Source organism: Nerophis ophidion, linkage group LG14 (genome assembly GCF_033978795.1).
Source record: "Nerophis ophidion isolate RoL-2023_Sa linkage group LG14, RoL_Noph_v1.0, whole genome shotgun sequence".
Taxonomy (NCBI): Eukaryota; Metazoa; Chordata; class Actinopteri; order Syngnathiformes; family Syngnathidae; genus Nerophis; species Nerophis ophidion.
Window position 1 is genome coordinate 51,875,278 of NC_084624.1, and position 25,624 is coordinate 51,900,901.

The 25,624-nt window shown below is 40.9% G+C and overlaps 1 long non-coding RNA gene across 2 annotated transcripts in view; it reads left to right on the forward strand.

Annotated features, from left to right (window-relative positions):
- The first annotated feature begins 573 nt into the window (after nucleotides 1–573).
- LOC133568982 (uncharacterized) overlaps nucleotides 574–25,624 on the forward strand; it is a 50,139-nt gene continuing 25,088 nt past the window's right edge. The window contains exons 1-2 of one of the 2 annotated variants that reach the window (XR_009809719.1): nucleotides 574–844; nucleotides 11,334–11,463. This is a non-coding gene — a long non-coding RNA (uncharacterized LOC133568982). Of the gene's footprint in view, nucleotides 845–947; nucleotides 967–11,333; nucleotides 11,464–25,624 lie in introns of those variants that run through there. The other variant, XR_009809720.1, reaches the window with a different exon arrangement.

Sequence of the window (25,624 nt, forward strand, 5' to 3'; positions counted from 1 at the left end):
CTGGAACAACATGTCCGCTACAACCCGAGACGTCAAACGCAAGTGTCATCATGCCTGTCATCATACCGCGACGTTTTCAACAGGATACTTCGCACGAAATAAAAAATTGCAATTTAGTAAACAATAGCGGCCGTATTGGCATTCGTTGCAATGTTAATATTTCATCATTGAAATAGAAACTATCAGACTGCGTGGTGGGTAGTAGTGGGTTTCAGTAGGCCTTTAAATAAAGAAATAATCATAGCTTTTGTCTTCACTAAACATAAATACTTGTTTTCAGTAAAAAAAAAAACAGGCTCTCTCTTAAAGTTGCTTAACATTACAATTTGTTTACTTTGGGGCCTGGAGTTACACAAAAACATTTTTCTCTGCAAAGTTGATCTGAGTCAAAGCCACAAAGGAGCCTCTCTTTGCTCTCAGTGTAATAGTGTGATGTTGTTGCGCTATATTATGAACGAGACAGGGTGTTGTGTTTTATTTTGAAGTATTGGTTTTATTTTGAAGAACCGGATGTCCGATGTAGGAAGTGACTCTGCGGTTTTTTTTCGGATTTTACTTCCTCTTCTATCGGACTTTTGCTGATGAGGTAATAGTTCTTCATTGATCTGTATTTCTTGTGTAAATATTATTTCTAAACTTTCAGAATACTTTAAGAGTTAAAACATTAATGTTGTAGGTGTAAGTGATGTGTTGTTTTAAGTATTTTTATGCACAATTTTGTTAAGTAAGGATTTGAGCGTCGAATGTTTGAAATGTTTGGTCATAATTACACATGGTATTTACGCAGGTATCACTCCGCCAGAAAAGTAGAGACCTGTGTATGTGTTTCATGTTTCCAAAAAAGGTATGGGGATTTGTGTATTATTTTTTTTGTGATAAAACTTTTTTGTTAACGTAATTTAAATTATTATTTTTGTATGAATGAATGTTGTTTATTTTCTCTTCTATCGGACTTTTGCTGATGAGGTATCACTCCGCCAGAAAAGTAGAGACCTGTGTATGTGTTTCATGTTTCCAACAAAGGTGGTCAATAAATGATGAAACGACGGAATGGTGGAGTGTCTCCTACTTAAAAAAGTACACAACGCAGAATAAGGCTCACTACATCAGGACAACATTTTTCTGGCAAGATCTTTTGGAAACATTCATTTTCTCAGTCTGGATGTCCCATTTTGCACTAATTCTTCACGCTCACTCGCCTTGGGAACACAAATTCCCTTTATCTGATGACCTGATGCCATCTGGGCACCGCTGATTATTGTGGAAGACGAGCCACAACTGGTGACGGGCTCGAAAGGTCAACCCAGCAAACAAAGAGAAGAGAATCACAACTTGTGACCTGGGAGGAATGACAACAGTTCCTTCTTTGTTGGCTTTAGAGAAGAGTGAGGACGCAACATCGGGATCATCCTCCTTGGAAATAAGTCACATATTTTTGTCAAATCTAGCGAGTTTCTTTACCTGATGTTAAACTATACCTCAATGGAAAAAAACATATGAAGCACGCAGAAAAAAGACTCGTTATTGATTAATTTACTTTATTGTTAATTTAAGTTGTACCTATAGTAAAAGAAAAATACATTTAAAGCAAGAAGGGATCATTATTGAATATTTGTAGCATTTATATTTTCAGTTTCAGTTTGAGTGGAACATGCATACCACACAAAGTCATGCATCACACATTTCCACTTGTTTCTGTTAAGATCCATGTCTTGGATCATGGCATATTCTGGTTTTGGTTCCGTTTATCACATTCTGTTTTGTATTTGTCTTCCTCAGTTCTTTTGTGGCACTTCCTGGTTTGTGTTTGTTGTCCTAGCAAAGCACTTGTGTCACCTGCCTCCTGATTTATCTCCTTATTTAAGACCACCTTTGTTGGACATTCATTCTTGGACTCTTGCTAGTGATGGGATCGGCAGTTCTTTTGACTGTACTGGATCACTAGAATCAGTTCCTTAAATTGGTTCGTTCAAAAGATTCATTCACCGAATCACTTCTGCAGCAGCAGTTCTGTGTGCAGGTCGGCGAATCATGAGTCAGTCAGTAACAGTTTCCCCAGCGGCAGATCTCGGTGTGTGTCAGTTTACGAACGACACAAGCCCTCAGCACCCAATGAACGACGCACACAGTGACTGAATGAGAGAATTAATGTGACGTCATCCTTCGCGACACAGTCAGTTCTCTGTGTCAGTACGTTCGCAAACGTGATTCACGGGATTCACGTCGCGACACAGTCAGTTCCCTGTGTCCGTACGTTCGCGAACGGGATTCACGGGTTTCACGTCGCGACACAGTCAGTTCTTTGTGTCAGTACGTTCGCGAACGTGATTCACGGGTTTCACGTCGCGACACAGTCAGTTCTCTGCGTCAATACGTTAGCGAACGTGATTCACGGGATTCACGTCGCGACACAGTTCTCTGCGTCAGTACGTTCGCAAACGTGATTCACGGGATTCACGTCGCGGCACAGTCAATTCCCTGCGTCAATACGTTCGCGAACGGGATTCATGGGATTCACGTCGCGACACAGTCAGTTCCCTGTGTCCGTACGTTCGCGAACGGGATTCACGGGTTTCACGTCGCGACACAGTCAGTTCTCTGCGTCAATACGTTCGCGAACGTGATTCACGGGATTCACGTCGCGACACAGTCAGTTATTTGTGTCAGTACGTTCGCGAACGTGATTCACGGGATTCACGTCGCGACACAGTCAGTTCCCTGTGTCAGTACGTTCGCGAACGTGATTCACGGGTTTCACGTCGCGACACAGTCAGTTCTCTGCGTCAATACGCTCGCGAATGTGATTCACGGGATTCACGTCGCGACACAGTCAGTTCCTTGTCAGTACGTTCGCGAACGTGATTCACGTCGCGACACAGTCAGTTCTTTGTGTCAGTACGTTCGCGAACGTGATTCACGGGATTCACGTCGCGACACAGTCAGTTCCCTGTGTCAGTACGTTCGCGAACGTGATTCACGGGTTTCACGTCGCGACACAGTCAGTTCTCTGCGTCAATACGTTCGCGAACGTGATTCATGGGATTCACGTCGCGACACAGTCAGTTTCTTGTCAGTACGTTCGCGAACGTGATTCACGTCGCGACACAGTCAGTTCTTTGTGTCAGTACGTTCGCGAACGTGATTCACGGGATTCACGTCGCGACACAGTCAGTTCTCATTTGTCAGTACGTTTGCGAACGTGATTCGCGCCTGTTCTTCTCATACTGGCATGGTCGCGGCGGAGCTCAACTAAACTGAGAAAGGAACAAATCAGTTCCTGATGTGATTCGGTTCAGTATGTTCACTCAAAAGATTTGTTCGTTCGAACTAATCGTTCGCGAACGACACAACACTAACTCTTGCTTGCTACACGCAACAGCTGACGCCGCTCTTCCAACATTGTGGTAAATCTATTTTTGTATACTTGTTAGCTTCTTTGCTATTTTGTTTGTTTATGTCCCTAGCTTCCACGCTAGCGCCCTTTGTTCTTTGTAGCTCCCAAGCTAGTTCTGTTGGTTTCTGGTTAGTGCTTTTGTGCAAGTGTTTTTGTTCTTAGTTTGTTTTATTATATAAATCAATTCTTATCCCAACCCTCACACTGTGTTCCATCCTCCGCTGCACCCACCAGTGAACAACTCGTCACCACAATGTCACCTAGACGTCACAGTTTCATTACAGCACGTCCGAAAAGGAGTAGGAAGAAGCAGAGTTTATTTAATCCTAACCATTTTCATACCATGGCAATTTTATCCCATTTCCTTCTTCTCTGTAACACAACATTCTACAAATAAATAATAAATAAATAATGTACCATAGTAAGCGAACAAATATTAAATATATAAAAACTCGTTCTCTCTATAAAAAAAAAAGGTTAAAGATGTGGATCATAATTCTTGTTGTGTGTACTTTGTGAACATTTGTAGTTTGAACAGTCTCTTAAAGTCAATCATATTGCTGCTTTCTTTCATTTCTTTACTCATCCATTCCATCATTTAATTCCACATACTGATATGCTAAAGGTGTTAAGTGTTGTACGTACATACAAATGTTTTAAATGACATTTTCCTCTAAGGTTCTAGTCCTCCTCTTTTGTTGAGAAAAATTGTTGTACATTCTCTAGTTAGTGTCAAACCGCAGTGAGGGAAGTCTTGTTTCTGGTCCGGCCCTCACTGACTTGGGACCATTGCAAAATGATGTGGGTCCCAAAGTCACCAGCCTTGGCGTCACTATAGACAGCCATTTTAAACTAGACAAACAAGTCAATGGAGTTTTAAAATCGTGTTTTTATCACCTTCGTCTTTTAGTAAAGGTTAAACCGTTTTTATCTTTTAACCTTTTTGAACAAGTCGTGCATGCTTTTATTTCAAGTGGCCTGGACTACTGCAATGCACTTTATGCTGGCATTAGCCAAAAAGCTCTCTCCCGGTTGCAGTTAGTCCAGAACGCGGCAGCAGGACTTTTATCAGGGGCCAGGAAACGCCAGCATATAACCCCAATTCTTCAGAGTTTGCACTGGCTCCCTGTTCATTTTAGAATTGATTTGAAAACATTGCTGTTTGTTTTTAAATCTTTACATGGACTGGCACCTCAATATATCTCGGACCTTATCCAAATTTACATTCCTGCGCGCGCTCTGAGGTCCGAGAGCCAGTTCCAGCTCGTGGTGCCCAAGACCAGACTTAAGACCAGGGGAGACAGGGACTTCTCTGTGGTCGGCCCTAAGCCGACCACAGAGAAGTAACAGTATCATGTTAGACCCGCTCGACATCCATTGCTTTCGGTCCCCTAGAGGGGGGGGGTTGCCCACATCTGAGGTCCTCTCCAAGGTTTCTCATAGTCAGCATTGTCGCTGGCGTCCCACTGAATGTGAATTCTCCCTGCCCACTGGGTGTGAGTTTTCCTTGCCCTTTTGTGGGTTCTTCCGAGGATGTTGTAGTCGTAATGATTTGTGCAGTCCTTTGAGACATTTGTGATTTGGGGCTATATAAATAAACATTGATTGATTGATTGATTGATTGAAGCTCTGGAACACTCTGCCGCTCCATGTTCAAACTGCTTCCACAGTGGAGTGTTTTAAGTCTCGTCTTAAGACCCACTTTTATTCTTTGGCTTTTAATACTACGTGAATCGTGTGGTCCTCTGTTGTCCTCTGTGTTTTTTATACACTTTGATTGCACCTGGGGATAGGTTGTTTGGCAACACTAAATGGTCCCTAGTGTGTGAATGTGAGTGTGAATGTTGTCTGTCTATCTGTGTTGGCCCTGCGATGAGGTGGCGACTTGTCCAGGGTGTACCCCGCCTTCCGCCCGATTGTAGCTGAGATAGGCGCCAGCGCCCCCCGCGACCCCAAAAGGGAATAAGCGGTAGAAAATGGATGGATGGATGGATGGATTTCTATTTTACTGTTTTAATTGATTTTACCCTTTAAAATAGTTTTTAATCATATTTGTTTTTATATTGTTTTTATTGGTTTTATATTTATTTATTTTTTATTTTTATTCAGTCATTGGTGGAGCATAATATATATATATATATATATATATATATATATATATATATATATATACTTTTTTTATTTTATTTTATTTATTTATTTTATTTTATTTTATTTTTTTTACAATTGTTTTTTTTACAATTTTACAATTTGTTTTTTTACAATTATTTTTTTTACAATTGTTTTTACATGGCTGTGCAGCACTTTGGAAACGTTATTGTTGTTTAAATGTGCTATATAAATAAAGTGGATTGGATTGGATTGGATTGTTTTTCTGTCTTGTGATTTATGTGTTTTATTTTGAAAAGCTACCCTCTTGTTTCAGATCACGGGTCCTTCCTCTTGTGTCACCAGTCTGACGTCATCCTTGATTCCTGATTGTTTCCACCTGTTCCCCATCACTCCCACGTCCTATTTAAGATCACTTCTCCGTTTGTCCTTTGCCAGATCGTCTCGTCTATCGTGCCTTCTAGCGTCCATGTTCATGTCCAAGTCCTTGATTCCCTCCTTTCCTTGCTCCTGTTTTTTCTTGTTCTCCTTAATTTTTGATCATAGCAGTTATTTTTTTGCTGAAATTTTGAGTTTGCCTTTTCCTCCTTCGAGCGTCCTTATTTTTCATTCGTCGACCTAATTGGTGAGTTTTTTGTTATTCCAAATTTCGTTTTATTTCCTCATTGATTGATTGATTTTTTGGTTTATTCATAGATATTGTATTTGTATATATTATTAGAGTTTATTTTTCCTCCTGTTGGAGCGTTTTTTGTTAATTCTTCTTGCTATTCTATTTTTGTTAGGTTATTTTCTTAAAGTAGTATTCCTCATTTTTTGGAGTGATTTTTGAGTTTAGTGTTTATCCTCGGATTTATTTTCCGTACGTCATATATATTTTGGTGAAATACTTTTTTACCGGAGGTTAAAAAGTTTTTTCAAAATAAAAGCTGTTATTTTTGGAAATTTCCTCTCTGCATCTGGGTCCTCTCATTTCCAAGTTGTAACAGTTAGCAGGTTATAGTTTGCTTTGTACGTCATTTTACATGTTTGCAAATGCACCAAATTGTTGAATTTCAATATTTTTGATCCAACAAATAAAGGGTTTGTATGTTCTCTGTATCCAACATGATGTATTATTACAACTGATGTTTTTTGTAACACCATTTTTGTCACGGCACAGAATCGACCCAAGATTCTCCCGCAGCAAGAACCCACACTCTGTCTAGCTCAGGGGTGTCAAACGTAAGGCCTGCGAACAGGTTTTTCCCGGCCCGCATGAGGAATTTGCCAAATATTAAAATGAGCTGCGGGCTTCACGGTGGCAGAGGGGTTAGTGCGTCTGCCTCACAATACAAAGGTCCTGCAGTCCTGGGTTCAAATCCAGGCTCGGGATCTTTCTGTGTGGAGTTTGCATGTTCTCCCCGTGAATGCGTGGGTTCCCTCCGGGTACTCCGGCTTCCTCCCACCTCCAAAGACATGCACCTGGGGATAGGTTGATTGGCAACACTAAATGGTCCCTAGTGTGTGAATGTGAGTGTGAATGTTGTCTATCTGTGTTGGCCCTGCGATGAGGTGGTGACTTGTCCAGGGTGTACCCCGCCTTCCGCCCGACTGTAGCTGAAATAGGCGCCAGCGACCCCAAAAAGGAATAAGCGGTAGAAAAATGGATGGATGGATAAAATGAGCTGCTTTTTTTTTTTCATGAAATAAACTGCTGTTTTAAATGTGTCCACTAGGCGTCAAAATAGCAATTCTGTTAGGCAAGCACGGTTTATACCGGGGCCAGGCAAGAGGTATACAATAAAGGGTGACTGTGGCTCCTCCTCCTCAACCCACATGAAACCTAAAACCTGCCGTTTTATGTCTTCTGCTTCAAACACATCGTCATTTGGCACCCTCCTTGCCCCAAAATGTCTCTGTCAAACACGAGAAAAGTTAACTCAACCCTTTTGAATAGTTTTTTACCTTCAATCCCAGAAAGCCTGTGACTTAAAGTTTAATCATGGCTTTTTAGATGCACTGAGACAAAGTCTATGCTCATTTTGTTTCTCAAACTGCCGCAGAATTTTCAACAAACTGGAAGTGTTTTGTCTGGAGCAGGGGTGTCAAACTCAAATACAGAGTGGGCCAAAATTTAAAACCGAACAAAGCCGCGGGCCGAGGTTGAACAAATTAACCTTTTAATAGGGGCCCAAACAAGTTTTGCATTGAATATTGAACAAGCAAGGCTTATATAACTTTATAGTGACATGCAAAATGGAGTTTCAAATAATAATTAAAAAATATCAATGGCATATCAAAAAAATTTAAATAAAAATTGAATGCCTCTTCGGCGGTGGGGTTGAGGTGGACGGGGTTTGGTGATAGCGGGGGGTGTATATTGTAGCGTGCCGGAAGAGTTAGTGTTGCAAGGCGTTCTGGGTATTTGTTCTGTTGTGTTTATGTTGTGTTACAGTGCGGATGTTCTCCCGAAATATGTCATTCTTGTTTGGTGTGGGTTCACAGTGTGGCGCATATTTGTAACAGTGTTAAAGTTGTTTATATGGCCACCCTCAGTGTGACCTGTATGGCTGTTGACCAAGTATGCCTTGCATTCACTTGTGTGTGTGTATAAGCCGCATATATTATGTGACTGGGCCGGCAGGCTGTTTGTATGGAAGAAAAGTGGACGTGGAGACAGGTTGTAGAGAACGCCAAAGCCAATGCCTTTAAAGCCCACCCCAAATATTGTCCGGGATGAAATTCGGGAGGGGCACTGTACTTTGGGAGTCTCTCAAGAAAATTGAGAGGGTTGGCAAGTAAGAGTATTAGCGGTGAATGCGGAGTTACAGCAGCGGGCCAGCTCTAATGTTAATTTGATATTGCCTCAAGGGCCAAGTGAAATTACACGGCGGGCCAGAGTTTGACACCCATGCTGTAAGTAATCACCTTTAGCTCATTATTATATAATGACGGAGCAGGAATGGGTTTTGATTGATTGATTGATACTTTTATTAGTAGATTGCACAGAGTTTGACACCCATGGTCTAGACTCTAGAGGATTATTCATGATTTGTACATTTACAGAATGTGCTTGTTCTATTTTTGGCCAAAGTAAAACAAAGAAGTTGTCTTTATTTTTAAGTTATCATGCCATGATTTTACTCTTCCGGCCCACTTGGGAATAGATTTTCCTCCCTGCGGCCCCTGAGCTAAAATGAGTTTGACACCCCTGGTCTAGCTCATTGGTTCTTAACCTGGGTTTAATCGAACTTTAGGGGTTCGGTGAGTCGGCGTCAGGGGTTCGGTGGAGCCTCCACCGCGGAAGTCAAGCCACACCCGACTCATCGTGTACATAAAAACTTCTCCCTATCGTCATATTATGGATACGGCAACAGCAGAAGTCAAACTGATTTGCAGGCGTCTAAATTGTTGTAAGTTCATGCATTGTGTTGGTTTTGTTCTTTGAACAAGATGATGTTCATGCACGGTTCATTTTGTGCACCAGTAAAAAAATCACATAACTTTGTCTTGAATTTGAAAAGAAAATTATTTTTCACTAAAGAAGGGTTCGGTGAATGCGCATATGAAACTGGAGGGGACCCCAAAAAGGGAATAAGCGGTAGGAAATGAATGGATGGATGGATGGGTTCGGTACTTCCAACAAGGTTAAGAACCACTGGTCTAGCTGCAAGCCAGGACACGCCCACGCACGCGCTGCAATCATTTTTTTTGGGGGGGTTGTCATGAAAAAGTGAGTTTTTTTTAGTTGGTTCACTAATTGTAAGTGTATCTTGTGTTTTTTTATGTTGATTTAATTTAACAAAAAAAAAAACATTAAAAAAATTAATAAAAAATTATTATGCGGCGCGGTACCGATCGAGCAGCGGCCCAGTACCGGGCTGCGGCCCGGTGGTTGGGGACCACTGCACTGTAGTAAAAAAAAAAAAAGAGTTGGTTCGTTATTCGAATCCCTGGGAACGAATCTCTTTTCACGTACAGGAAATGCCCTTTGGGACCTGCAATGTAATGCCCATTTGATAGTAGACTCTTACTGACACCTGGTGGCCATATGACAATACTACACCTCATTAGTTTGGCCACTTCCGGGTTGAGACAATTGAGAAGTAGACAAGTTGTGTTAGCTCTTAAAAGCCTTGGGAAAGATAAGTCTGTAAACTGTTTAACTGCGGCCCGGTGGTTGGGGACCACTGCACTGTAGTAAAAAAAAAAAAAGAGTTGGTTCGTTATTCGAATCCCTGGGAACGAATCTCTTTTCACGTATAGGAAATGCCCTTTGGGACCTGCAATGTAATGCCCATTTGATAGTAGACTCTTACTGACACCTGGTGGCCATATGACAATACTACACCTCATTAGTTTGGCCACTTCCGGGTTGAGACAATTGAGAAGTAGACAAGTTGTGTTAGCTCTTACAGGCCTTGGGAAAGATAAGTCTGTAGACTGTTTTAACTTGTTTATGTAACTCTATATTTATGTGGAAAGTGGTTAAGTTTGATACTAAGATGTTTAATGAAAAACTATTTTTGTGCATTTTCAATGGAAGTTTTATCCATCCATCCATTTTCTACCACCGCTTATTCCCTTTGGGGTCGCGGGGGGCGCTGTTGCCTATCTCAGCTGGCACAAATATTTTTAATGGCCTATTAACGCACACACTACCCTTGAGATGTGTTTTTTTTTAGAAAAGTATTGAAAAATATCAAAACACATTTTGGTACCAGTACTGGTACCAAAATTATGGTATCGGCACAAACCTAGTGTATATATATATATATATATATATATATATATATATATATATATATATATATATATATATATTTAATTATTTATTGCTGTCAAAGTAACTATAAATTTCAATAATGGCACAAATATTTTTAATGGCCTATTCACACATTACCCTTAAGATGTGTCGTAGCGGGGAGAACTTGGTTATAGTTCCCTTGCTATTGATGAGCCACAAGCGAGCAGAAATAGATAGATAGATAGATAGTTAGTACTTTATTGATTCCTTCAGGAGAGTTCCTTCGGGAAAATTAAAATGAAATGGACGAAGGAAAGTTTACCTTATGGAACTATCAGCTTCAAAGCCATGGCAAGTTGTTCTCCTGACAAGAAAGGACTATTTTTTGCGGTGAGAAGAGGCGACATCCCTGCTGCGCTGCAAACACCTGCTGTGCGCATTGCTCAGAGGTGGGTGTTGCCTCACTCTCGTGTGTCGATTACGGTCAAGGTGCATTTAGATTGTTGCTGTGACTGTTTCAGTAAGAAAGATGACATAAAAGCTCAACAGAAATGAAAGACGGTCGTCAGGAAGTAGAAAGGAGACTTTTTGTTTGCAAACAGTCAAACTGACATCAAAACATGTCAAGACACACAATCACACACTTTTCCGGCTTCAAAATAAAAGCGCTACGCTATACATCCGGTTTAACTACATTTACAAAATAAAAACGTCTTACATTACGATCATGCATTGTCACTAGGGCTGGGCAGGAGAGCGAAATCAAGCGGCCGGTACTACCGGGCACAGATTCACATAAAAGCCAGCGGTGCCATGTTTGGATGGCTGGGTTGTGCGTGACGTCACGTCTGTTTGAACTAACACTCGCCAGGAAAACAGGTGATTTCGAAGCGAAGAAGCACTTAGTAATCTTGCAGCTCATCAATGTTTCGGGACAACAAGCTAACCACGCCAAAGAGAAAACGCTCTAAAGTGTGACTGGTCTTTCCCAAGTGCGATGCCCATGCAAATTATGCTGGCTGCAATATTGATAGCGTGAAAATCAAGACAAGTGACGGGAATACTTCCAATCTGACTAAGCACCTGATTCATTAAACACAGGATTGTTCTCCTGGAAGAAGAGTGAGCCAAGTTGGATGTACGACTGCAACTCCTGCGTTTGGCAGTCAACTACGGGGGAAGAAATGGCTTTAACATTCGGTGACATCATCATTCTCTACATGGGCTCCAGGTAAAAAGCCTTCTGGAAGTTAAACTCTTGAGAGATGCGCTAATTGTTTGCATGCACCAGCTGAAATGTTCCAGACCAAGAAAAATGCATATTGCAACAAGTCTTTTTCCCATGGGAGATATGTTCATAACATTCCTTATATGTTCATAACAAAAGCCATTAAAAATATGCCAGCAGACATTGACTGTATCAGCTGTTTTCAGCCACTTAGTAATCTAGCAGCTATTCAATTAGAAAAGCATATTGATGAATAGAAAGAGGTCTAATATATTTATTTCTCCATATAGCAAGATATATATATATATATATATATATATATATATATATATATATATATATATATATATATATATATATATACATATATGTCTTGATTGGATTATCCAGAGAATAGTGCTCGATACCGTGGTAGAGCGCAATATGTAGGAGTGGGAAAAATCACAAGACTACTTCATCTCTACAGAACTGTTTCATGAGGGGTTCCTCAATCATCAGGAGATTTTAATGGAAGCATTCACATACAATGGTTTATATAGGGCACAGAGTGGGTGGGTACAAGCAGGCGTAGGGTGTGGTGATTGGCTCATGTGTTACCTGGGAGGTGTTTCCGTCTGTGGCGGCATGTTGAAATGATTACAAACACCAGTCGTTTACCAAGCAAAGGTAACACGCAAGGACATTAACACATCCGACACGTACGTAGGATTAACCGAAGGAGCGTTTGAAACCAGATGGAATAATCACAAGGCCTCCTTTAGAAACCAGACTTTGCGGAATTCTACAGAACTCAGCAAGCACATTTGGAACCTCAAAGACAACAATGTTGAATATTCAATAACATGACAAATTCTTGCATCCAGCACACCTTACAACAGTGGTAATAAAAGATGCAACCTATGCTTAAAAGAGAAACTGTTTGTTATATATCATCCAGATCTGTCATCCCTCAACAAGCGCAGTGAAAACATTTCAACACGCCTGCCTGTACCCACCCACTCTGTGTCCTATATAAACCATTGTATGTGAATGCTTCCATTAAAATCTCCTGATGATTGAGGGAACCCCTCATGAAACAGTTCTGTAGAGATGAAGTAGTCTTGTGATTTTTCCCACACCTACATATATATATATATATATATATATATATATATATGTATGCAGATAAAACTGAAAACATTTGAATAGGATTTAAAAGTTCATTCATGTCAGTATTTCAAGTTCCAACGTGGAACTAAAATGTGACAGAAAGAAAGTGAAATATGTCACACTTGCTGCTGAGACAGATTCCACAAGCAGTTGAGGTGAGTGTTTGTTATTTGTAACAGACTGTAGTAGGGCTGCAACTAACGATTAATTTGATAATTGATTAATCTGTTGATTATTACTTCGATTAATTGATAAATAATCGGATGAAAGAAACAAACTACATTTCTATCTTTTCCAGTACTTTATTTTAAAAAACAGCGTACTGGCACCATGTCCTTTCGACTTGCCAAATAAAACAAGGCAAGTGTTACGAAAATGTTTTTTGTTTTTTTAATAAAGTGCACAATTGTCCTGCACAATAGCAATAATTTTGCTTAGGGGAATTTCAAACCTGGCTATTACCTATTCCAACCATTCTGCAATGTTGGATGCTGAATGTCTTTCCTCTAGTGACATGGTGGTAAGGCAGATTGACTTCATGTTCCATTCTTCAATGTAGTGGCATGTATTGTCAAGGTAGGCTACACTTGTCCACACATCAGTAATGAGAGCAATTTGCTCTGGGTGGCTTTTATGTCAGTCTACACTGTTTGGAACATCTGCTCGTACTTTCTCTCCATCAGTTTGGTAAAATGGTTGCTCGAGGGAAGAGTGTAACCAGGGTTGAGGACGTGAATCATTTGTCTGAAACCTTCATCCTCCACCATTGATATTAGCCTCATGTCAGTTAGCAACATATTCAGGATAGCATCAGTCAGTGCAGCCGCTTGCCATGGTGTGCAGACCTTCCTTTATACCAAGTCGCCAATGCTGGCTTGTTTCTTTCTGAAATGAGAGAAACCATATTATGAACGTACATAGTAGCATCTTTTACATGTAACTCAATACATACCCAGTTGATTTAATTAATCATTTCTGACGTAAAAGACAAATACGCCACTACATTGAAAAAAACTGCTAAATTAAATTCAAGATTCAAGATTCAAGATTGTTTATTGCCATATGCACAGTTAAACAAACAGTTTGCCGTACAATGAAAATCTTACTTTGCTAGTCCACCCTTCAACAAGTCACATGGTATTTAGCTAAAAATAAAAAGTATATAGAAGGCACAGTAAGTAACATTTATTGCACATTCTGATTGACAGTCAACAGTATAAATATGGAGGTGACCTTGGGTCACAGCAGCAGTTAAAGTGTCTTTAGTGATGGTTCACAGTTCGGGGGTGGTCAAGGTAGCTGTCTTTTGTTCAAAAAGACGAAAGTAAAAACGGGGGAGGGGCTAGCATTCACAAGTTAGCATTCACAAGCCTGATGGCCTGTGGGTAGAAACTGTTTGTCAGTCTCGTAGTCCTGGATTTCAGGCTCCTGCATAAATGGACATTAGAGTTGCAGAATATACCAAATACTACACAGAAATGTAACTCATCAGATCAGAACTGGATCAGATAATGCAGTGGTTCTCAACCTTTTTTAATTCAAGTACCCCTAATCAAAGCAAAGCATTTTTGTTTGAAAAAAAGAAATAAAGAGGTCCTTGATTACATTTGTCATTAGGGCCCCGAATCACAGCTTAATAAGACCCAGGACAGCTGAGTGGTTAACACTGTTGACCACCAAGCAAGGGGAACTGGGTTCTAATCTTAGTAAGGACTCAGTGTTTCTTTTTCAGTAGTGAGACAGGTGTTCAATTAAATATGTCATTGGGGCCCGAAATCTTCCACTAAGAATACCAAGGATAGCTGAGTGGTTACGGCAGCTATCTCCCAATGAAAGAGTACGGGGTTCAAATCCCTGCCAGGTTCACCGGTAACAATGAAAGCTCCAGCAGCAAGAGTAAATGTTTTGTATCATAGTTTACTGAGACAGGTTCGCAAATAAATATGTCATTGGGGCCCGAAATCTTGTATAAAGAAGACCAAGGATAGCTGAGTGGTTAGAGCAGCTATCTCTCAATGAAAGAGTACGGGGTTCAAATCCCTGCTAGGTTCACTGGCAACTTTGAAAGCTCCAGCAGCAAGAGTAAATGTTTTGTATCATAGTTTACTGAGACAGGTTCGCAAATAAATATATCATTGGGGCCCGAAATCTTGTATAAAGAAGACCAAGGATAGCTGAGTGGTTAGAGCAGCTATCTCTCAATGAAAGAGTACGGGGTTCAAACCCCTGCCAGGTTCACTGGCAACTTTGAAAGCTCCAGCAGCAAGAGTAAATGTTTTGTATCATAGTTTACTGAGACAGGTTCGCAAATAAATATGTCATTGGGGCCCGAAATCTTGTATAAAGAAGACCAAGGGTAGCTGAGTGGTTAGAGCAGCTATCTCTCAATGAAAGAGTACGGGGTTCAAATCCCTGCCAGGTTCACCGGTAACAATGAAAGCTCCAGCAGCAAGAGTAAATGTTTTGTATCATAGTTTACTGAGACAGGTTCGCAAATAAATATGTCATTGGGGCTCGAAATCTTCCTCTAAGAAGACCAAGGATAGCTGAGTGGTTAGAGCAGCTATCTCTCAATGAAAGAGTACGGGGTTCAAATCCCTGCTAGGTTCACTGGCAACTTTGAAAGTTCCAGCAGCAAGAGTAAATGTTTTGTATCATAGTTTACTGAGACAGGTTCGCAAATAAATATATCATTGGGGCTCGAAATCTTCCTCTAAGAAGACCAAGGATAACTGAGTGGTTAGAGCAGCTATCTCCCAATGAAAGAATACGGGGTTCAAATCCCTGCCAGGTTCACTGGCAACTATGAAAGCTCCAGCAGCAAGAGTAAATGTTTTGTATCATAGTTTACTGAGACAGGTTCGCAAATAAATATGTCATTGGGGCCCGAAATCTTGTATAAAGAAGACCAAGGATAGCTAAATGGTTAAACAGCTAGCTCCCAATCAATGGGTTCTGGGTTCAATCCCAGTCAGGTCAAAGGGCTTGCCAAGCCAAAACATGCAGGAGTGGGGACGCCGGGCAATGTGCGGGTGTATCACCTCCCCCACACAAAGTAAAGCTAAGTGGTAGCTGGTTAATTAACTTATAGTTAAAAAGGTAAGTATGGGTAATAATAAAAACAAATAGTCTGTTAGCTCCTCCTGTGTGCTGAGGCTAAAGTTGGTAAGTGTACCATCGGTAATTCCTGGCTGGGATGGGTGGGAATAGGAACATGAATAATTAATCATTGTGAGTGTTGACCAATCAGCTCTCCTTGGTTAATTGGTCAATTGGTTAATTAAGAAAAATACCAATAAATACAACAAATTGGAATAATTGCAGAGAGAAAAAAATCTAATTGGATAATGAAAAACAAAAGAAAAAAAAGGATGAATAAAAACAGGGGAAGTCAATGGATAATCATATGAGACAATAAATAAGAAAAGATAAAAGACGGTGGACGAATCCTCCTCCGTCTGACTAATTGCGATTGGATGATAAAAATGATAAATTATTAATAATTGGATGATGAAAAAAAGTTAAAGCACAACTAAAATATGTATTTCCTCATATTTTTTAATAAATGATATGCACAATTTTCTTTCTTTTCTTAATTGTCTTTTTATTATTATCCATCCCATCTTTTTTCATTATCCATTTAGAATTTTTTCTCTCTTCAATTATTCCAATTTGTTGTACTTATTAATACTTTTTTTTATCAATTAATTGTTGGTCAGACCGAGGAGAGCTGATTGGTCAACACTCACAATGATTAATTATTCATGTTCCTATTCCCACCCATCCCAGCCAGCAATTACCGATGGTACACTTACCAACTTTAGCCTCAGCACATAGGAGGAGCTAACCCCCGAGGTTACCCTTAGACTTTTGGACTATAGACTATTTGTTATTATTATTACCCATACTTAACTTTAAGTTAATTAACCAGCTACCACCTAGCTTTACTTTGTGTGGGGGAGGTGACACACCCCATATTGTCCGGCGTCCCCACTCCTGCATTCTTTGGCTTGGCAAGCCGATCGACCTGACTGGGATTGAACCCAGAACCCTTCTATTGGGAGCTAGCCGTTTAACCATTCAGCTATCCTTGGTCTTCTGTAGACAAGATTTCGGGCCCCAATGATGTATTTATTTGCGAACCTGTCTCAGTAAACTATGATACAAAACATTTACTCTTGCCACTGGAGCTTTCATAGTTACTGGTGAACCTAGGTGGGATTTGAACCTTGCACTCTTTAAATTGGGAGCTAGCCGCTTTAACCATTCATCTATCCTTGGATGTCTTGGGCATAGATTTCGGGCCCCAATGATGTATTTATTTGCGAACCAGTCTCAGTAAACTATGATACAAAACATTTACTCTTGTCGCTGGAGCTTTCATAGTTACCAGTGAACCTGGCAGGGATTTGAACCTTGCACTCTTTGATTGGGAACTAGCTGCATTAACCATTCAGCTATCCTTGGATGTCTTACGCACAGATTTCGGGCCCCAATGACATATTTATTTGCGAACCTGTCTCAGTAAACTATGATATAAAAAATGAGTCTTGCCACTGGAGCTTTCATAGTTACTGGTGAACCTAGGTGGGATTTGAACCTTGCACTCTTTAAATTGGGAGCTAGCCGCTTTAACCATTCATCTATCCTTGGATGTCTTGGGCATAGATTTCGGGCCCCAATGATGTATTTATTTGCGAACCAGTCTCAGTAAACTATGATACAAAACATTTACTCTTGTCGCTGGAACTTTCATAGTTACCAGTGAACCTGGCAGGGATTTGAACCTTGCACTCTTTGATTGGGAACTAGCTGCATTAACCATTCAGCTATCCTTGGATGTCTTACGCACAGATTTCGGGCCCCAATGACATATTTATTTGCGAACCTGTCTCAGTAAACTATGATATAAAAAATGAGTCTTGCCACTGGAGCTTTCATAGTTACCGATGGACCTGGGTTGGATTTGAATCCAGACCACTTTGATTCGCAGCTGGCTGCTTTAACCACTCAGCTACCCTTGGACTTCTTATGGACAAATTTCGGACCCCAATGACATATTTGATTGCGAACCTGTCTCGGTAATCTATGATATAAAACACTAACTCACCCGGCTGGAGATTTCCTAGTTATGGATGGTCCTGACTGGGATTTGAACCATGTACACTTTGATGGGGAGGAAGCTGCTTCAACTACTCAGCTATCCTCGGTCTACTGAAAGCGAGATTTCAGGCCCCAATGACATATTTAATTGCAAACCGTTCATGGTAAACTATGATATAAAACTGTGACTGGAGATTTCCAAGTTACCGATGGACCTGACCGATGAACTTCCTACCCTTTGATTGGAAGATAGCTGCTTTAACCACTCAGCTTGAGAACCGGTCGCACTAAACCACAATGATAGTGGGAAAAAAAAACACTGACTCTTGACTGAGATTTGAACCCAGTTTCCCTTGCTTATTGATCAATGGTGTCAACCACTCAGCTCTTCCAACTGGAACTTTTCGAGTTTGTGCTTTACCTGACCAGGACTAGAAACCAGTACCCCTTGGTTAACAGTTATTGGTGTTAACCACTCAGTTTTCTTGGGTCTTCTTAAGAACAGATTTTGGGCCCCAATAACATATTTAATAGTGAACCTGTCGCAGTAAACTATGATCGAGTTGCGACAAAACACCAACTCTTCCAAGTGAAGTTTTGTATGTCACATCATGCTAACATCAATATTTATGGAACATGTTCACAAAAAAGCTGTCAACACTGAATATTTCATTTCTTTTCACAGTTTATGAACTTACATTTATAATTTGTTGATTATTGTTTTTCAGCTGTTTGTAAATGTTGCAACGAATCGATGACTAAATTAATCGCCAACTATTTTTATAATCGATTAGTTGTTGCAGCCCTAGAATATAGTAACAATCACGCTTTTCAAGGTTAAAACTACCAAAATGCCCCCCACAGTCTGACTTGTCATTTTGTGGCCCTCAGTGGGAAAGGTTTAGGCCCCCCGGCTTTAGAGAAATATGACTCAGATGTTATTACATATGTTGACCAGAGGGGGGAGCACTTTTAAAAGCGACACACAGTCAATCTGAAAAAATCACTTCTTTTTTGGGACCAACCTCGTTTTGGTGCAAAAGAGACATTGTCTATAACAGGGGTGTCAAACTCAAATACAGAGTGGGCCAAAATTTAAAACCGAACAAAGCCACGGGCCAAAGTTGAACAAATTAACCTTTTAATAGGGACCCAAACAAGTTTTGCAATGAATATTGAACAAGCAAGGCTTAAATAGGGCAGCACGGTGGAACATCTGCCTCACAATACGAAGGTCCGGATTAATGCTGGGTTCAATCCCGGGCTCGGGATCTTTTTGTGTGGAGTTTGCATGTTCTCCCCGTGACTGCGTGGGTTCCTCTCCGGGTACTCGGGCTTCCTCCCATGCAACAGGCAGAGCTTATATAACGTAATAGTGCAAAATCAATTTTCAAAAAACATCAGTGGTATATTAAATTAAATGTAATTAAAAAAATGAATGCCTCTTTTCTATTTGCAGGCTTCTGAGGTAAATATGAACATTAACTTTTTCCACAGGCTAATAAATTCAAAAATAAAATAAACATTAGGTGGGCGGGGTTTGGTGGCAGCGGGGGGGTGTATATTGTAGCATTCCAGAAGAGTTAGTGCTGCAAGGGGTTTTGGGCATTTGTTCTGTTGTGTTTATGTTGTGTTACGGTGCGGGTGTTCTCCCGAAATGTGTTTTTTCATTGTTGTTTGGCGTGGGTTCACAGTGTGGCGCATATTTGTAACAGTGTTAAAGTTGTTTATACGGTCACCCTCAGTGTGACCTGTATGGCTGTTGACCAAGTATGTGTGTGTGCAAGCCGCATATATTATGTGACTGTGTATATGGTGGAAAAGAGGACGTGATGGCCTGTTGTAGAGGACGGTGCCTTTAAGGCACGCTCCCAATATTGTTGTCCGGGTGGAAATCGGGAGAATGGTTGCCCAGGGAGATTTTCGGGAAGGGCAGTAAAATTCGGGAGTCTCCCGGGAAAATCGGGAGGGTTGGCAAGTATGTGTGTTACCGGCGGGCCAGCTTTAATGTTAATTTGATATTGCCTCAAGGGCCAAATGAAATTAAACGGCCAAATTTGGCCCGCGGGCCAGAGTTTGATACCCATGGTCTATTAGATGCAATGTTATTGGGAGCATCACTTCTTCACACCTCCACATATGGAAGATACTTTTCTACTACTGTAACGTATTATTTTCGGGTCTCCCGGTGTCTAGCATTAAAAGATTACAGTTGGTACAAAATGCGGCTGCTAGACTTTTGACAAGAACAAGAAAGTTTGATCACATTACGCCTGTACTGTATATACCTTTATATACATATATACATACATATATACCTATACTGGCTCACCTGCACTGGCTTCTTGTGCACTTAAGATGTGACTTTAAGGTTTTACTACTTACGTATAAAATACTACACGGTCTAGCTCCATCCTATCTTGCCGATTGTATTGTACCATATGTCCCGGCAAGAAATCTGCGTTCAAAAGACTCCGGCTTATTAGTGATCCCCAAAGCCCAAAAAAAGTCTGCGGGCTATAGAGCTTTTTCATTTCGGGCTCCAGTACTCTGGAATGCCCTCCCGGTAACAGTTCGAGATGCCACCTCAGTAGAAGCATTTAAGTCTCACCTTAAAACTCATTTGTATACTCTAGCCTTTAAATAGACTCCCTTTTTAGACCAGTTGATCTGCCGTTTCTTTTCTTTTTCTTCTATGTCCCACTCTCCCTTGTGGAGGGGGTCCGGTCCGATCCGGTGGCCATGTACTGCTTGCCTGTGTATCGGCTGGGGACATCTCTGCGCTGCTGATCAGCCTCCGCTTGGGATGGTTTCCTGCCGGCTCCGCTGTGAACGGGACTCTCGCTGCTGTGTTGGATCCGCTTTGGACTGGACTCTCGCGACTGTGTTGGATCCATTATGGATTGATCTTTCACAGTATCATGTTCTCATATGTTCTCATAGTCATCAGTATCATCAGTATCACAGTATCACGTTCTCATAGTCATCATTGTCACCGATGTCCCACTGGGTGTGAGTTTTCTTTGCCCTTATGTGGGCCTACCGAGGATGTCGTAGTGGTTTGTGCAGCCCTTTGAGACACTAGTGATTTAGGGCTATATAAGTAAACATTGATTAATTGATGGATTGATTCTTCATGTCTCAAGAAGGGTAGGAAGACAAGAACACACACACACACACACACACACACACACACACACGCACACACACTTCAGTTGTAGTCCAAACACCATGAAAAAAATCCCTGAAATTGAGCTGCTCGGGTTAAGAATAAATCACCAACTGAATTATTCTTGTCAGATAAAGAAGATAGTGAGCAGAACTGTTTGTGTTATCAGACGATGTGTCTAATTGACAGTCACTGGTTTTGTCTCAACAACATGATTGCTCTGTGATTTTGGTCATGTGCTCCAAAGAAAGATATTCAGAAGCTCCAATTTATGCAAAATAAGACCACACGATTGGCATTGAAGTGCCCACTTTGGACTAGTTGTTGTTGATAAGCGCTTACTTAAAACCCTAATAATGTTTTTTTTACTATTCATACTATAACAAGACCAACAATCTCCCGCTGTAAAATATCACATTTGTGAGGGACCGACAACAGACTAATGGGAGCTGGAATAGGCTGCCTCGTGTATTGAAGGAGTCAAATGATGTAAGGGCTTTTAAAAACAAGCTTAAAGAGCAACCACACTAAAGACTGTTCTCTTCTATTTTTATTTCATTTATGATGGATTGTAGGGATGTTTATGTCTAACATTTTCTCGGCATATCCTTTGTTATTGAGTGTCTTGTCTAAGTATGTATTGTTGAGCCTTGAAGTATAAGATGTATTTGTCCTGTGTGATGGACCCCAGGAGCTGTGTAGCAACTAGTCCAAGTCCAAGTCTTGAAGTATATGTTGTATTTGTCCTGTGTGATGGACCCCAGGAGCTGTGTAGGAACTAGTCCAAGTCCAAGTCCAAGTGTTGAAGTATATGTTGTATTTGTCCTGTTTGATGGACCCCAGGAGCTGTGTAGCAACTAGTCCAAGTCCAAGTCCAAGTCTTGAAGTATATGTTGTATTTGTCCTGTGTGATGGACCCCGGGAGCGGTGTAGCAACTAGTCGAAGACCAAGTCCAAGTCTTGAAGTATATGTTGTATTTGTCCTGTGTGATGGACCCCAGGAGCTGCGTAGCAACTAGTCGAAGTCCAAGTCCAAGTCTTGAAGTATATGTTGTATTTGTCCTGTGTGATGGACCCCAGGAGCTGTGTAGCAACTAGTCCAAGTCCAAGTCTTGAAGTATATGTTGTATTTGTCCTGTGTGATGGACCCCAGGAGCTGCGTAGCAACTAGTCGAAGTCCAAGTCCAAGTCTTGAAGTATATGTTGTATTTGTCTTGTGTGATGGACCCCAGGAGCTGCGTAGCAACTAGTCGAAGTCCAAGTCCAAGTCTTGAAGTATATGTTGTATTTGTCTTGTGTGATGGACCCCAGGAGCTGCGTAGCAACTAGTCGAAGTCCAAGTCCAAGTCTTGAAGTATATGTTGTATTTGTCCTGTGTGATGGACCCCAGGAGCTGCGTAGCAACTAGTCCAAGTCCAAGTCCAAGTCTTGAAGTATGTTGTATTTGTCCTGTGTGATGGACCCCAGGAGCTGCGTAGCAACTAGTCGAAGTCCAAGTCCAAGTCTCACTAATGGGGATCCTACTAAGAAGTTACGAACAAGTTAGTCAAGACTAACAGTTTTTTCACTGAATACTTACTTACTCTTACTCAAATATTGATTTCTAATGAAATATGTACATGGAAACATACTCTAATAACTTGAAGAAAATAATGTAGATTAAAAATCAATTACAAACATAAATGTATACATATATGTTTTTAAATTAACTAAAAGCTTACCTTTTTTATATTTGCATAGTATGTATATATTATTAATGTGCCAACAGGACAATGACCCCAAACACACCGCAAAAGTGGTCAAGGAATGGCTCTTGTTACTGACTTTTATTCATGTTTATTTATGACTTAGAATGCATTGAAACAATAAATCTGTCGTCATGTCTTTAAGATAATGATTGTGAACGATAGGCAACCTTTAAGAATGTGTCTGTAGTGTTCTAGCAATGGACACAAACTGTCATTCAAAAACACTCCACAAGATGAAGCTGTTGTCAGGAGTAATTGTTTGTGTTGGCTGTTTTCACTCCTGTTCCTGTTGTCAGGAGTAATTATTTGTGTTTGGCTGTTTTCACTCCTGTTCCTGTTGTCAGGAGTAATTGTTTGTGTTTGGCTGTTTTCACTCCTGTTCCTGTTTTCAGGAGTAATTGTTTGTGTTTGGCTGTTTTCACTCCTGTTCCAGTTGTCAGGAGTAATTGTTTGTGTTTGGCTGTTTTCACTCCTGTTCCTGTTGTCAGGAGTAATTGTTTGTGTTTGGCTGTTTTCACTCCTGTTCCTGTTGTCAGGAGCAATGGTTTGTGTTTGGCTGTTTTCACTCCTGTTCCAGTTGTCAGGAGTAATTGTTGGTGTTTGGCTGTTTTCACTCCTGTTCCTGTTGTCAGGAGTAATTGTTTGTGTTTGGCTGTTTTGATTCCTGTTCCTGATGTCAAGAGTAATTGTTTGTGTTTGGCTGTTTTCACTCCTGTTCCTGTTGTCAGGAGTAATTCAATCAATCATCAATCAATGTTTACTTATATAGCCCTAAATCACTAGTGTCTCAAAGGGCTGCACAAACCACTACGACATCCTTGGTAGGCCCACATAAGGGCAAGGAAAACTCACACCCAGTGGGACGTCGGTGACAATGATGACTATGAGAACCTTAGAGAGGAGGAAAGCAATGGATGTCGAGCGGGTCTAACATGATACTGTGAAAGTTCAATCCATAATGGATCCAACACAGTCGCGAGAGTCCAGTCCAAAGCGGATCCAACACAGCAGCGAGAGTCCCGTTCACAGCGGAGCCAGCAGGAAACCATCCCAAGCGGAGGCGGATCAGCAGCGCAGAGATGTCCCCAGCCGATACACAGGCAAGCAGTACATGGCCACCGGATCGGACCAAACCCCCTCCACAAGGGAGAGTGGGACATAGAAGAAAAAGAAAAGAAACGGCAGATCAACTGGTCTAAAAAGGGAGTCTATTTAAAGGCTAGAGTATACAAATGAGTTTTAAGGTGAGACTTAAATGCTTCTACTGAGGTGGCATCTCGAACTGTTACCGGGAGGGCATTCCAGAGTACTGGAGCCCGAACGGAAAACGCTCTATAGCCCGCAGACTTTTTTTGGGCTTTAGGAATCACTAATAAGCCGGAGTCTTTTGAAGGCAGATTTCTTGCCGGGACATATGGTACAATACAATCGGCAAGATAGGATGGAGCTAGACCGTGTAGTATTTTATACGTAAGTAGTAAAACCTTAAAGTCACATCTTAAGTGCACAGGAAGCCAGTGCAGGTGAGCCAGTACAGGTATATATGTAGATATATATGTATATAAAGGTATATACAGTATAGGTATATATGTATGTATATATGTATATAAAGGTATATACAGTACAGGCGTAATGTGATCAAACTTTCTTGTTCTTGTCAAAAGTCTAGCAGCCGCATTTTGTACCAACTGTAATCTTTTAATGCTAGACATGGGGAGACCCGAAAATAATACGTTACAGTAGTCGAGGCGAGACGTAACAAACGCATGGATAATGATCTCAGCGTCTTTAGTGGACAGAATGGAGCGAATTTTAGCGATATTACGGAGATGAAAGAAGGCCGTTTTAGTAACGCTTTTAATGTGTGACTCAAAGGAGAGAGTTGGGTCGAAGATAATACCCAGATTCTTTACCGTGTCGCCTTGTTTAATTGTTTGGTTGTCAAATGTTAGAGTTGTATCATTAAATAGAGGTCGGTGTCTAGCAGGACCGATAATCAGCATTTCCGTTTTTTTGGCGTTGAGTTGCAAAAAGTTAGCGGACATCCATTGTTTAATTTCATTAAGACACGCCTCCAGCTGACTACAATCCGGCGTGTTGGTCAGCTTTAGGGGCATGTAGAGTTGGGTGTCATCAGCATAACAGTGAAAGCTAACACCGTATTTGCGTATGATGTCACCTAGCGGCAGCATGTAGATGCTGAAGAGTGCAGGGCCAAGGACCGAACCCTGGGGAACTCCACACGTTACCTTAACGTAGTCCGAGGTCACATTGTTATGGGAGACACACTGCATCCTATCAGTAAGATAAGAGTTAAACCAAGACAGGGCTAAGTCTGACATACCAATTCGTGTTTTGATACGTTCTAATAAAATATTATGATCGACGGTATCGAAAGCAGCGCTAAGATCGAGGAGCAGCAACATAGATGACGCATCAGAATCCATCGTTAGCAATAGATCATTAGTCATTTTTGCGAGGGCTGTCTCCGTGGAGTGATTTGCCCTGAAACCGGATTGAAAGGTTTCACATAGATTGTTAGACGCTAAGTGTTCATTTAACTGCTCCGCAACAATTTTTTCAAGGATTTTTGAAATAAAGGGAAGGTGAGACACCGGTCGGTAGTTTACCATGAGGTCAGGATCGAGGTTAGGTCTTTTAAGAAGAGGATGAATAACCGCTTTTTTGAATGCTAGGGGAACAGTGCCCGAGGAGAGTGATAAGTTTATAATATTTAGCACTGATGGACCTAATAATACAAAGAGCTCCTTGATCAGTTTCCCAGGAAGAGGGTCAAGTAAACATGTTGTCTGTTTTATTCCATTTACACGTTGTAACAATTCCTCTAATGTTATTTCCTCAAAACGAGAGAAACTATTTTGGAGGGCAGTATCCGCCGTATATACCATCGTGTCAGTGTTAATAGAACCCCGTTGTAGCTGGGACGCATTGTCTTTAATCTCCTTTCTAATGACTTCAATTTTCTTACTAAAGA